This window comes from Protopterus annectens, chromosome 1.part1, assembly GCF_019279795.1.
Source record: "Protopterus annectens isolate FY-2018-M chromosome 1.part1, PAN1.0, whole genome shotgun sequence".
NCBI classification, from domain to species: Eukaryota; Metazoa; Chordata; order Ceratodontiformes; family Protopteridae; genus Protopterus; species Protopterus annectens.
Genome location: NC_056726.1, coordinates 648,094,518 through 648,109,571, shown reverse-complemented (window position 1 = coordinate 648,109,571; position 15,054 = coordinate 648,094,518).

Genomic DNA, 15,054 nt, shown 5'->3' with positions numbered 1-15,054 from the left:
AATAGACTGCACGCACATACACATCAAAGCACCACCCGGTGAGCGGGGTAGGGTCTACATCAATTGCAAGGGTTTCCCCTCCATCAACTGCCAGGTCGTGTGCGATGCCCAGGGCATAATAATGAATGTGTGTGCTGGCTGCCCTGGAAGTTATCATGATTCCCACATCTGCCATCTGACGCAGCTGTACCAGAGATTTGCCAATGGGGGCATCCCTGATGCTCACCTAGTGGGGGATGCTGGATACGCACTGGAGCCGTGGCTGATGACACCCATCAGAAATGCACACACACCCGAACAAGAACTCCATAATGAGGCACATGCACAAACAAGAAACATAACTGAGCATGTGTTTGGGATGCTCAAGTCAGGGTTCTGGTGCCAGGACACATCTGGTGGAGCCTTGCAGTACTCACCAACTACATGTACCCAAATTGTCATGGTATGTGCCATGCTACACAATATGATCCTGCGGAAACAGCTGCAGCAGGAACAACATGGGCCAGGACCAAACAGCCCCCCACCACTGCCAAGGCCTGCACAGACACAGCGTGACCCGGAGGAGGAACAACCTGAGCCTGTCCCAGTAGGCAGAAGGAGGCGTACCCAGTATGTCCTGGCCTTGGCAAAGAGGCAACGCATAGCACACACACTGACTCAGTAGGAACCCTGGAAATGACACCTCTGTCTGACTCGCACATACAGTAAAAGGGATGCCGAACTTGACACTACCTGTTTTCAAACATGTATAGGGAGTGTAATATGTGCATCCGACATAGGCAGCCCTGCAGCACCACCTGAGGCATGAGTCCCTATTTTAAGCAATATAAAGCACTGCTAAGCAAATTTTACCAGTATTGAGCATATTTAAATACAATTGCGCGTAGTTGTGCACCGTGCTAACCAGCGCAACGTTGGGCAATGTTGGGCAAAGTCGAGCAAAGTCGGTAAAACACACTCACACCTGCTTTACTGTTCCTTAACCAGTCAGGTCTGCCCAGCAGGAAAATAAAAAGCAGTGACAGGGCTCGAACTCAGGATACTGTGCACTATAGTCACAGTACTGAACCACTAAGCCATGACAGCATTTCACTGGCACAGACACAACTTAAGTCACTCTCACATACCAGTTGGGGGGGTCACATACCTAACAGTCACAGCCAGCAGGACAATTGTAGACAAACGCAAACACAAACAACTGCTGTATCATGCCCTCTGAAGAGGCATATGAGTAACCTCCCCCCAAGCCTATGCAGACAGATAATAGCAGGCCAGGCAGTGTGATGTGGGTTGGGTAGGCTATGAAGTCACAAACTAATATGCGTGTAATTGGAAGCTAAGGTCTGTAGTACAGTGGTATGCCTCAAGCCAGTACGATAGGCAACAGTACAGACTGAAATGGAGTACCTGACATAGCAGTGCAGGCCTAGCAAATGTGTATAAATGTCAGGTGTACCCCTCATCCTGTGTACACCCACAGTAACAATCAGGTGTGCCCCCCCCGGGTAGAAATGTACAAATAATAGCTGTCCCCCCTGTATGTAGAAATGTTTATAAGTCTATGCAAATTGACTCATGGAAGCCCTGCAGGCACAACGTGCTTCCTGTCGATGTACAACAAAAAGGTGAGCCCTGAAGTAAAAAACAACTTGATTTTTCACACACATATAGTATATATGCCCATAGTGAGCATGCTCACACACTTAAACAAATTTAGCAAATTTCAGTCAGCAACATACTGAAAGGTCATACTGGGCATGCTCACACACTTAGGCCATGTCTGAGTACAGCAGTGGGCCACACATATCTGGCAGTTGCAGTTCTTACTCCAGACACTTGTCACTATTCACCAATCCTGCCTTGCGCACACAATGATATGAAAACAGACCCATATAATATATTGGACCCCTGTCATAATCAAACTATGTACTACAAGTACTTAAGTTGTTCAAAGAAAGTGAAAATGCAAAGAAGATCATTAAATCTCTGATCAGTATCATCAAGAAACAATGAGCACTCCTAACATTATCCAAGCCATGTTCTGGCAAAAATAGTGCCAAAGAGTCCATAGAGAACCATGAAGCTTTCTTTCGCTATGTCATAAATATCAGTGTAAACTCATATATGTTCTGAGTCAGTGCAAAGTGTAAATGAATACATGTACATGACTGACATTGCCAACATCTTGTCAGACAGGTTCATACATATTTACCCCCCTCTCACCGACAAAAGGGCCCATTACCATACCTGGGGATTGTGAAAACCCAGAAATCACATATACAATGGTTAAACAGCTCTATCCAAACCTAAAAACATGGCGTCTATGGGATGACATGGTTTCCCTGGCTGTGTCATATGTGAACTCCAAAACAAACAGACCCTGCACCTGAACAGTCTGAGACTCACCCTCTGTACAGGATATGAAACTGTTGAATGGGTTACAGCAACATTTGGCACACTCCACAAGTGTTGGTGCACAACAGATCAAGGGAACTATAGTCTTATAAGCCTAATAAACCTGATCTGCAAGGCCATGGAGTCCATCATTATGGAACTCATAAACAGAGCTATTGGGAGCTTACAAACACCCAACCCTACCCATTTTGGTTTGCTAAGGAGCAGATCATGGTTCCTAAACCTGCTAGACAGTTTGCAAGGCAGTCACCCAGGGCATACATCAATGAAACAAGCTCCACATGGCCTACATAGACCTAGAAAAGCCCTTTTCCAACATCCCACACACATGTCGTATCCAGAAAATCAACAACCTGTGCATAAACATGTATGTCATCTGATGGATTGCCAACTGGGGCACAGATAGATCCCACAAGGTAAGAATTGTGGTCTCCTGTTCAAGCTGGTAACAACTGCTGTCCCCCATAGCTCAGTCCTGAGACCCCTCCTGTCTGGTGTATACTTTTCAGAAATACAGTCAAACACACAAGGGCTATGTTTAGCAAAGTTTGTGGATGACTGCAAAAAGGTTGTCATAATCGATGTTTGGGACAACAGAGACATCCTTTAAAAGGGTCTCAGTCAGACAGATGTGGTGTCAAAATTATGGCTTTGAGCTACAGTCATACAAATACCACATAGGTGCCAACACCCTAAATATGGAGGTAATAATAAGGGATCTATGAACACATGTGGATAGTCATCTCTACTTCCAGAAACACATTCACAAAGTGGTTAGAAAATCATGCTATGTGTTCCCACAAATTGCCAAGGTCTTTGCATGTAGGTCAAAGGAGGTTGCCTCTACTCATCAGTCATCAGACCCATCAGAGAGTATCACAGCACACTTACGATGAATCTGACTAGGCACCTTCAGCAGCTGGAAAGACTACTGAAGTACTTCAACAAGAGGATTACTGGCCTCAAACAGTTGCCCCATACAACAAGACTGAATTTAACTCAATCTGTACTCTGTTGCATACTGTCTACTCAGGCGATCTCTGCCCAACAGACAGGTCCATGTCCAATGCAGAACTTATGTACATGCGCTATCTGAAGTAAACCCAAGCTCACTGTGCCACATGCTCTAGAGATATCATCATCACAACAATAAACAGAACATGTTGGAGGGATATATTATTAACTCACAGACTTCCCTTGCTTTGGAACAGGCTCCCAACCTACACTAAGCTGAGTCCCTAACTGACATTCTTCCAGAGGAGCCTTGATGAGTGTATGTGAAACTGAACTGTCACACCATGGATCACTTCATCAGCTCTACTACACAAAGGCCTAGGGAACTAACCCCATGTGTGGTGATAACTGCACACTCTGGCCATACTACTATATGCCTTCAGGCAGATAGCCTATTACCTACCTATGTACCTATATATATATGTAGGGGGAACACAGTATAATAAGCCAAAGATGGATGAGCAGAGATGTGTGTAAGAGGGTGACCATGACAGGAAGCCATCCAGGACTGTCCCACCCAGCACACATCCCAATGGCATAAAAGACATGAGGTGCATATCTCGCCCACTGTACATAGCCACCAGTATCTCTAAGCATTACAGTGTATGTGGTCCATCTGCCTGCTGTACAACATGACTGTACAATGAAGTATACATCTACTATCTGTAGACCTGTCACATAGGTTCATAAGTATGTAGTAGACTATCTTCACAAAGGCATATATATTAGCCTAGGCAAGTTGTGCAGCTTTCACCACCCTATTGGGTAGTCTCCCAAGCCCTAGTTCTAATAGTTAGTACCCTAAGCCCCTTTCTAGTGGGGCTGCTGATGTGATGCCTGGCATGAATTGTCAGTTTCCCATCCACTCATCAAGGTTCCTATTGAAGAGTGTCAGCGAGGGGCTCTGTCTGATGTACACTGGGACTCTGTTCCACAGTAAGGCAAGTGTCTGGAATGGTACTCTATCCCACCAGCATCTTTTATTCATTGTTGTGATGAGGTTCATATCCCTGGAGTGTGTAGTGCGACTCAATTTTGTTATCCGTAGATGGATCATGTTCAACAGTTATGTGTTGGACATGGCTCTGTATGTCAGGCAGAGTGTGCCTCTGAGTAGGTGGTATGCACCGGAGAACAGATTTAGTTTTACCAGTTGTGTTGCATAACACAACTGTTTGAGGCCAATAATCCTCTTGGTGAGGTACCTCTGTGGTCTCTACATCTGCTGGATATGCTTAGTTGAGTACATCCAAAATGGTGCATTGTACTCAATGATGGGTCTGATGACTTAAGACTAGAGGGCCACCACTACCTCTTTTGATCCTGATGCAAACCCTTTGTTGATTAGGTGGGCCACATAGGATTTCCCAATCACTTTGGCAACATGGTTGTCAAAGGAAAGATGACTATCTACTTGTGTCCCCAGATCCCTTATTACCGTGTCAGTTTTAAGGGGGTAACACCTATGTGGTAGTTTGTGGGTACTTTGTTTTCACCAAAGGGAATTACTTTGCATTCTTCCACATTGAGCTTGAGGCCATGATTCTGACACCACAGATCTGTCTCATAGAGTCCCCTCTGGAGAATATTTGTGTCATCTGGGGAATCTATTATGGCAAACACTTTACAGTTCCCAGCAAACTTAGTCAACCGCAACCCTCCTGTGTTGGCATGTACTTTTGAGAAGTCTATACCAAACAGGAGGGACCCCAGGACTGAATCCTGGGGGACACTAGTTGTTACTGGTGTAGAGTCTGACATGTAGCCAGCAACTCTTAATTTGTGGGATCTATCTGTGAGCCAGTTTGCAATCCATCTTGTGATGTATGGATTCATGCCCAGGTTGGTGAGTTCGTCTGTGATACCTGACTGGGGAATGGTGTCAAAGGCCTTAGCGAGGTATAGGTAGGCTGTGTGGAGCTCATTTCAATCATCTGTGGCCTGGGTCTCAAAGAAATCCACCCAGTTCAGGAGGCGTGATCTGCATTTGACGAAGCCAAACTGGGTGTGCTCAACTGTGTGAAGGTTCCCAATGTCTTTATTGTCGACTTGCATTATGATTGGCTCCACTGCCTTGCAGATCAGACTCATCAGGTTCATAGAGCGTGAATGCCAAGGGTCTTTTGTGGCCCCACCCCTGTGGAGTGGGAAGAACATTGCTGTGCAACATTCTATGGGTACATATTTTGTAGAGAGCATGTAGAGAGAGGTGTAGGTATCCTTGATGAATATGGATACATCCCCACCCTATGTGCTATGATCCAGGTTCTGATGCTGGAAGGTATGGAATGAGCAGTATCCTGGTAGTACTGGTGTGCTCTCTGGAACCTTGAACTAGGTTTCTGTTACTGCACAGATATCAATATTCTCCATACTGAGAAGTGCCTCAAGTGTATGCTTCTGGAGGCTGAGACTTCTGGCAACGAGTAGCATTTACCTCACTTTGTGGTTATTTGTGTTGGTTACGGGGTTTGGTTTGTCCTGAGTGACCGGTGTTCCACACCTGAATACAATGCCTCATTGGTCCGATCTGACCATAAGCTAATTACCCTACATATCCACATTCTGCCCCCACTCTCCCATTAAGGAAACCATGTTAAAAAATATCTCCAAAGACAACTTCATGATTCTTAAGACAGAAGTGGTGAACTTCAGGACACCCATGCAGATGGACAATACAGTTACGACTACTGAATCCTACACAACTGCACTTTATAAGCACTTACATGAGTGCATGGATCGTGCTATCCCAAACAGAACCAAGATGCTATCCTCCAAGAAAATGAAGCCAATCTGGTGGTTCCCCTGCCATAAACAAACTGCACAACAGAAGGAAGAAACTGTTGCAAAAGAGGGAAAAACCCATGAGTGAAGGAGCTCCCTGGTCAGCCTCAGTAAGAAGCTGCGATCCCTGATAAAATCCTCCAAAGCTAGTAATGAAAACAAAATCTGATTCTAAAGACAACCACAAAGCATTCTATAGCTATGTCAAGAATCACAATGGCAACACTCAGATCTGCTCTGAGTTACAGCACAATGGCACTAAATATACAGATCCAACTGATATTGGCAACATCCTGGCAGATAGGATCAGAGCTAACTTTACCCCCCTCTCATCCATGAAAGAGCCCATCTCTATACCGGAAGAATGCAAAGTTGCTGTAATCACGGCTGCACAGGTAAAATCCACTCTCCAAAGCCAGAAACACAGCATCCATGGGACCAGATAACATCCCAGGCTGCGTTCTACACGAACTACAGAAAGAACTGGCACCACACCTAAGTATCATGTTCAATCATAGCCCCACCTCAGGCTTTGTTGCCTGCTGAATGGCACACAGCGACAGTTATCCCACTACACAAGGGGGGAGCCACCACGAATCCTGGGAACTATCGCCCCATTAGCCTGATGAGCCTGGTCTGCAAGGCCATGGAACGTATCATCATGGAACCTATAAACAAAGACATTGGTAATCTCCAAACTCTGGACCACAACCATTTCAGGTTTGTAAAAGGCAGATCATGTCTCCTAAACCTGATAGACTTCTTCGAAGCAGTCACCAAAGCCATAGACAAGGGTAAGGTGGTTCACACAGCCTAACTAGATCTTGCCAAGGCTTTCAACACCATCCCCCACTCTGGAATTATAGATAAACTCACTAAACTAGGTATAAATCCCTATGTCACAAGATGGGTTGCCAACTGGCTCACTGACAGAACCCACACTGTGAAAGTAGCTGACTCCAAGTCCGACTTCAGACCAGTGACAAGTGGAGTACCACAGGGTTCAGTCCTGTGTCCTGTCTGGTATCTACTTCCCTGAAGTACAGGCTAACACAGAAGATCTTTGGCTAATGAAGTTCCCAGATGACTGCAAACTAGGAGCCATAATCGAAACTACTAACGATGTGAACATCCTCAAAAGGGCCTCACTGAGACAGATGCCTGGTGTCAAAGCCATGGCCTCAAGCTCAATGCCAAAAAGTGCACTGTCATCCCCTTTGGTAAAAACTCTGTACCCATGAACTACAACATAGGCAGTAGTATACTTAACACTGAAAGTGTGATAAGAGACTTTGGGACACAGGTGGTCAGTAGACTCTCCTTTGATAATCACATCGCCACAGTAGTCAGGAAATCCTTCTACGTGGCACACCTCATCACAAAAGGTTTTTCATGCACAAAAAAAAGAGGTAATTGTTCCCTTCTACTCATCACTCATTAGATCTATTATAGAGTACAACGCCCCTTTTGGTATGTACCTCACAAGACATCTACAACAACTGGAAAGCCCGCAGAAATACCTCACAAAGAGGATTAGCAGCCTCAAATACATGCCCTACACAGACCGTCTCAAAACACTCCAGCTTTACTTTGTCGCATATCGCCTGCTCAGAAGTGATCTCTGCCTAACATACAAAGCTATGTCAAACACAGAGCTGTTGGACATGCTCCACTTAAAGAAATCCCAATCTCTCCGAGCTTCGGCCCAAAAACCCGGACTGAAATACAAAAGGAGGGGGTGTATCCATTGTCAGAAAGGATACCCACACTTCCAGGTTAGTGGCACAGCATGAGGCCTTGGAGACCATCCAAGTGCAACTAACAGTGGGCAAAGCTGCTTATCAGATCGTAGCCTGCTACAGATCACCTACCTTGTCTCAGGGCCCTCACTCAGCATTCCTGAGAACACTGGAAAATATAAAGGTCCTACCAAACACCATGATATTAGGAGATTTCAACTACCCAAAAAACATTGACTGGGAGAATTACTTAAGTACAAACTCCTTTGCCCAATGCTTCCTAGAGTTTATAAACTTAAACACCCTGGAACAGCTGGTCACCATGCCTACTAGAGGTGACAACATACTGGACCTGATCATCACCAACATGGGGGATCAGTGTTCCACACCAGAGGTAAACCCTCGTTGGTAAGATCAGATCATAAAGTAATCACACTGGACATCCACATCCCAACCCCACCCCCAGTCAAGGAAACCACTGTGAAAAACTTTTCAAAAGCAAACCAAACTTCTCAAGACTGAAGTGGAAAGTTTCAAAGCCCCCTTGCTACAGGATAATGCTATCCAATCCGCAGAATCCTTTACAAGTGCATTATATGAGCATCTACAGGGATGCATGGATCGAGCCATCCCGAGTAAAACCAAGACTCACTCCTCCAAAAAGAGGAAACCAGTCTGGTGGTCCTTGGCCACAAATAAGCTATACAACAGAAGGAGGAAACTACTACATGATAGAGCAAAATTCCAAAAAGGAAAGGCATCACTGATCATTATTAGCAAGAAACTACGATCGCTCATAAAATCATCCATGGCCAGTTTCTAAAGAAAAATTGCCAAGGAATCTAAAGATAACCACAAAGCCTTCTTTAGCTATATCAAACATTTAGGTGGCAACTCTCAGATATGCTTTGCGCCACTGCAAAATGGCAAAAAATACATTGAACCAACTGACATTGCCAACATCCTGGCGGACAAGTTTAGTGCAAACCCCCCCCCCCTCACCCCCAAAAAGGCCTGTGTCCATCCCAGAAGAATGCAGAGCCCCAGACACTACGGACATGCAGGTAAAAACAGCCCTCTCCAAAGCTAAGAACACAGCATCAATGGGACCGGATGGTGTCCCAGGCTATGTCTTACACGAGCTCCAAAAGGAACTAAACCCTCACCTAAATTCACTGTTCAGACTCAGCCTTACCACAGGCTATGTACCCAAAGAATGGCGTACAGTAACAGTCATCCCGCTCCACAAAGGTGGTGCCACAACAGTACCTGGGAACTATCGTCCTATAAGTCTGACCAGCCTGGTCTGCAACGCTATGGAGCGAATTATCATGGAACTCAAACAGAGACATTGGGAACCTCCAGACACTGGACCCTACCTAATTTGGCTTTGTTAAAGGCAGATCCTGCCTTCTAAACCTAGTTGACTTCTTTGAAACAGTTACCAAGGCCATAGATGAAGGGAAGGTAGTCCACACAGCCTACCTGGATCTCACTAAGGCCTTCAACACCATTCCCCACTCTGGCATCACAGACAAGCTTACCAGCTTGAACATTAACCCCTATGTCATGAGATGAGTGGCCAACTGGCTCACGGATAGAACACACATGGTCAGAGTTGCAGGTACCATGTCCGACTCTAAACCAGTCACAAGTAGCATCCCACAGGTCTCGGTCCTGGGACCCCTCCTGTTCAGTATATACTTCTCTGAGGTACAGGCAAGCACAGGAAGACTATGGCTGACCAAGTTCGCAGATGACTGTAAACTGGGGGCCATAATCGACTCTCTGGCTGACACAGACATCCTCCATAAGGGTCTTACAGAGACAGATACCTGGTGTCAAAACCATGTCCTCAAGCTGAATGCCAAAAAATGCATAGTCATTCCCTTTGGAAAAAACAAAGTGCCCACGAATTACCACATAGGTGGTAATCCACTAGGTACAGAAAATGTAATTAGGGACCTGGGGACCCAAGTAGATAGTAACCTCTCCTTTGATAATCACATTGGCAAAGTGGTTAGATATTCCTTCTATGTAGCCACCCAATCACAAAAGTGTTCACCTCTAGATCAAGAGAGGTCATTGTGCCCCTCTACTCATCACTCATTAGGCCCATAATAGAGTACAATACCCCATTTGGTATGTACCTTAATTGGCACATGCAAGACCACAGAAGTACCTCACCAAGAGGATCATGGGCCTCAAAGAGACGCCCTATGCAGCTCGACTAAAGAAACTCCAGCTCTACTCGGTTGCTTACTGCCTGCTCAGAGGTGATCTATGCCTGACGTACAAGGCCATGTCCAACCCGGAATTAAAGGACATGCTCCACCTCAAGAAAAACAAATCTCTTAGAGCCACACGCTCCAGTGAATTAAACCTCAGCAAAGCAATAAACAGGACGTGCTGGAGGGATAGATTCCTGTCCCAGAGACTTCCCTCGCTCTGGAATAGAATCCCAGTTGATGTTAGGCAGAGCCCCTCGCAGACGCTCTTCAACAGGAATCTTGACGAGTGGATGGGAAATTGTAAATTTACCCCTGGGATCACTTCAGTGGCCCTGCTAGACAGAGGCCCAGGAAACTAATTTAAAAGGGAGGCGAAAGCAACACATTCTGGCTAGGCTTATAAATGCCCTTGGGCAGATATCCTAGTACCTAACTATGAACCTACATGCTCTAGGGACCTAAACCTTGTCACCACAATAAACAGAACATGCTGGAGGGATAGATTCCTGTCCCACAGACTTCACATACTATATCAAACAAAGCTCCTCATTAGCACTCAAGAAAAATCTTGATGATTGGATGGGAAATAGGAAATTCACCCTGGGGATCACGTCAGTATCTCTGCTCTACAGTGGCACAGGAAAATAAATTTCTTGGGTGGCAAAAGCCAGGGTACCTTTTTGGCTGGGCTTGTATAGGCCCCAGGGCCGATAGCCTAGTACCTACCTATGAACCTTGCCTAAAAAAGGTAATATGGGGACAGCAAGAGCGTTGGCCAGTATTCAGAAGCATAGGGGCGACAGGTGCAAACCATCTGTAGTGAAGCAACAAGGCTTGTCTATCATGTCATCACAGGCAGACAGAGACTGGGTCCCCTTTGAATGACACCAGAAGCTCAGCCAATTGTTGAAGTTTATCATCTTACTGTTATATTGCAGTATCATGTAGGTGAAGGTAAGATGCTATTCAAGGTTTGACCCTGTGTGTGCCAGCATGTGGTGCATCAACTCGTATATGATATGGTCATGGCCTATGCATACAATACACTCACAATACACCTAGTATGTTAAGCCTGCTGAGATTAGCAAATGTGAAAAAAACCTTTGTGCAGACTGTCAGCAAGTAATGTCTGTATTGCACCCTTTAACTCCATATTGCTTGCTGAAGTGTAAAGACGTACTTAGTTTGGATTAAGAACACCGCACTTGCCAACTGTGTGTGTGTGTGTGTGTGTGTGTGTGTGTGTGTGTGTGTGTGTGTGTGTGTGTGTGTGTCTCCCTGAGGCAGAGCAACCTTTTTGGAGACTACTCAAACACCTTAAAAGTGGTATACTCATCTTTGTCAAGTCCGATGATGTCACCATCCTACAAATATACCTGTGGAAAGGTGAAATTCCAGTAATGTGCATAGCGCGTTGTTTAAATGTGTACTGCTGAAATATCATAACGTAGTTAGGTAGGGGTTTGAATCCTGCACTTGCCAACTGTGTATGTGTGTGTGAGTATGTGTGTCTCCCTGGGGAGGAGCAACCTTTTTGGAGGCTACTCAAACACCTTAAAAGTGGTACACTCATCTTTGTCAAGTCCGATGATGTCACCATCCTACAAATATACCTGTGGAAAGGTGAAATCCCAGTAATGTGTATAGCGCATCGTATAAATGCATACTGCTGTAGTATCTTAATGTAGTTAGGTAGGAGTTTGAATCCTGCACTTGCCAACTGTGTGTGTGTGTATCTCCCTGGGGAGGAGCAACCTTTTTGGAGACTACTCAAACACCTTACAATTGGTATACTCATCTTTGTCAAGTCTGATGATGTCACCATCCTACAAATATACCTGTGGAAAGGTGAAATCCCAGTAATGTGTATAGCACGTCGTGAAATGCGTACTGCTGTAGTATCATAATGTAGTTAGGTAGGGGTTTGAATCCTGCACTTGCCAACTGTGTGTGTGTGTCTCCCTGGGGAGAAGCAACCTTTTTGGAGACTACTCAAACACCTTAAAAGTGGTATACTCATCTTTGTCAAGTCTGATGATGTCACCATCCTACAAATATACCTGTGGAAAGGTGAAATTCCAGTAATGTGTATAGCGCGTCGTGTTAATGCATACTGCTGTAGTATCATAATGTAGTTAGGAAAGAGTTTGAATCTCGCACCTGCTGACTGTGTGTCTGCTCCAGGTGTGTGCCACCGTTGGCCAATGTGGAGTGGGTTTTGATTTTTCTAGTGTATGACATATCACAATGACAACGGTATGTGCATTACACATGTAAGGTAGCTGTGGGGCAAATCCATATACATACATGTGACCTCAAGTATTTCATATGTGAGTACTCTGCTTTCTCCATGAACGCATCTGTTATCTTTGCCAGAGCGTGCTGGCGCTTTCCAGACCTTAGGTCACTTCTGTGTGCTTGTGACAAGTTTAGCCACTGCAGTGATCCATGGGCTATGTCTTGCGTTTCACATCCACTCATCACGGTTTCTACTGAAGAGTGTGAGTGAGGGTTTATGCTTGAGATATATTTGAAACCTGTTTCAAAGCAAGCAAAGTCTGGCAAAGATGACTAATCATTATAGGTGTGCAACAACCTCTGTGGATCTGCATGCAAACCCTTTATTGCTTATGTGCTCCACACAGGGATTTCCAAAACTCTTTGGTAATGTGATTATCAAAGGAGAGATGACTTAACACATGGCTCTATGTTTACATATTTACCTGTTCCCCATTTTGGGGGCTACAACCTATGTGGTACTCTGGGGATACTTTGTTTTTTAAAAGTGGATAACTATGCTTTCTTTGGCTTATAGCTTTACAGCATAAGTTTGACACCAGGTATCTGTCTGTATGATACCCTTTTGAAGGATGTGTGTGTTATCTGGAGAATAAAGTATAGCTCACAGTATGCATTGTCATCAAACGTGGGCAGACATATCCCTACTGTGTTTGCTTGTACCCAAGAAAGCTATATGCCAAACAGGAGTGGTCCCAGGACTGAGTGCAGGTGAATACCACTTGTTACTGGCATAGAATAGTACATGGAGACTGCAAATATTACTGTGTGTCCTACATCTGTGCGTCAGTTATCAAGCCATCATCTAACAATCGTTTATGGTCAGTCTGTTGAGGTTATGTATAATACCAGTATGTGGGATGGGTATGAATTGCTGGTGAGCTACAGCTTGGCTGTGTTGACCTCCCCTCCCTCACCTATAGCCTTGTTAACTGGCTTGAAGTCTACTAGGTGTAGGAGCCATGATCTGGCCTAAGTGGGTATGGTGCAGTGTTTGCAGGTTCATAATTTCTCTGTTAATGAGTTCCATAATGCTGTGCTCCACAGCCTTCCAGATAACATTGGTCTGACTTATAGGGTGAGAGTTTAAAGGACCTGTTGTAGTTCTACACTTAATCAATTTATGTTAACATTTGCACTGGGTGTGACGAGGGTGGACAGGTTTAAGAATAAGTATATTAGAGGGTCAGGCCAGGTTTGAAGGTTAGTAGACCATGCCAGATAGGCAGGATTAAATTGGTTTGTACATGTGCTGAGGAGGGATGCAGAGTATATTGTGAAATAGATGCTAAGGATGAAGCCGCCAGGTAACAGGAAAAGAGGAATGCCTAAGATGAGGTTTATGGCTGTGGTGAGAGAGGACATGCAGGTGGATGGTGTGATAGCGCAAGATGCAGAGGGCAGGAAGAAATGATGTACTGTGGCGACCTCTAATGGGAGCATCTGAAAGGAGAAGGAGAAGAAGAAGACGACATTGTAGCTCAACCCTTGTGGACTGTGAAAGTACAGTTTTGTACCTACCATAAATGTAGATGTCCGAACTGGATAGCATCTGCAGTCATAACAAATGGCTTGTCCTGTCGTCAGGCAGCCCTTCGGTCGGCCGGATTCCAAAGTCTGGGTCCGGCTTCGTCTGATGTCGCACTTCACCCGACGTCATCTCTGCTGGTCTTCGGGTATAAAGACATCAGCCGACGCCATTTTCCTCAGTGTTTCTTGCCCCAGATGCCAGTTGCCCTCTTGGAAGGCTAAATTTTGGATAAATGCCAATGTTTCCAAAAAGATAGAAGGCAAACACAAAAAATAAGCATGTATATACATATATACAAACAAATACACCATAAGAGACTCCCCCCCCAGCTAGCTATTTGGAGGGTAAATACCCTAGGAGTACCACAGAGGGGAAGGAGGGGTAATCCTGACTGCAGATGCTATCCAGTTCGGACATCTACATTTATGGTAGGTACAAAACTGTACTATGTCCTTCATGGATGCATCTGCAGTCATAACAAATGGGTAGAATACCATAGCTAACTAGGGGAGGAGGAAGAAGAAATTATGGTGTGGTTAGGATCCCTTGCAGTACAGCAGTGGCAAACCCTACTCGGGATCTAGAATACAGAGGTAAATTATAATGCTTGGCAAATGTATGCACGGAGGTCCAAGTAGCCGCCTCAATAATGTCCTTGGTTGCCACTCCTCGTAAGAAAGCTGTGGTAGTGGCTGTAGCCCTTGTACAATGAGGCCTTATGTTCTGTGGAATTGGTTTTCCATGGTAGGAGTAACAGAATCTTATGCAATTTCCTATCCATTTGGAGATTGTCTGTTTGGAAATTGCTTTTCCTTCCTTCCTGTTGCATAGGCTACAAAAGCTGGTCAGTTTTCTGTTACTTTTGGTTCTGTCCAGGTAGTAGCGTAGCTGTCTATGTACATCCAAGGTATGCAGCATTCTTTCCCTCTGTTTTGTGGATTGGGAAGAAGGTAGGTAGGTGGATTGCCTGGTTTAAAGACACTCTGGATACCACCTTAGGCATAAATGTAGGATTAGTTCTCATGGACACCCTGTCTTGATG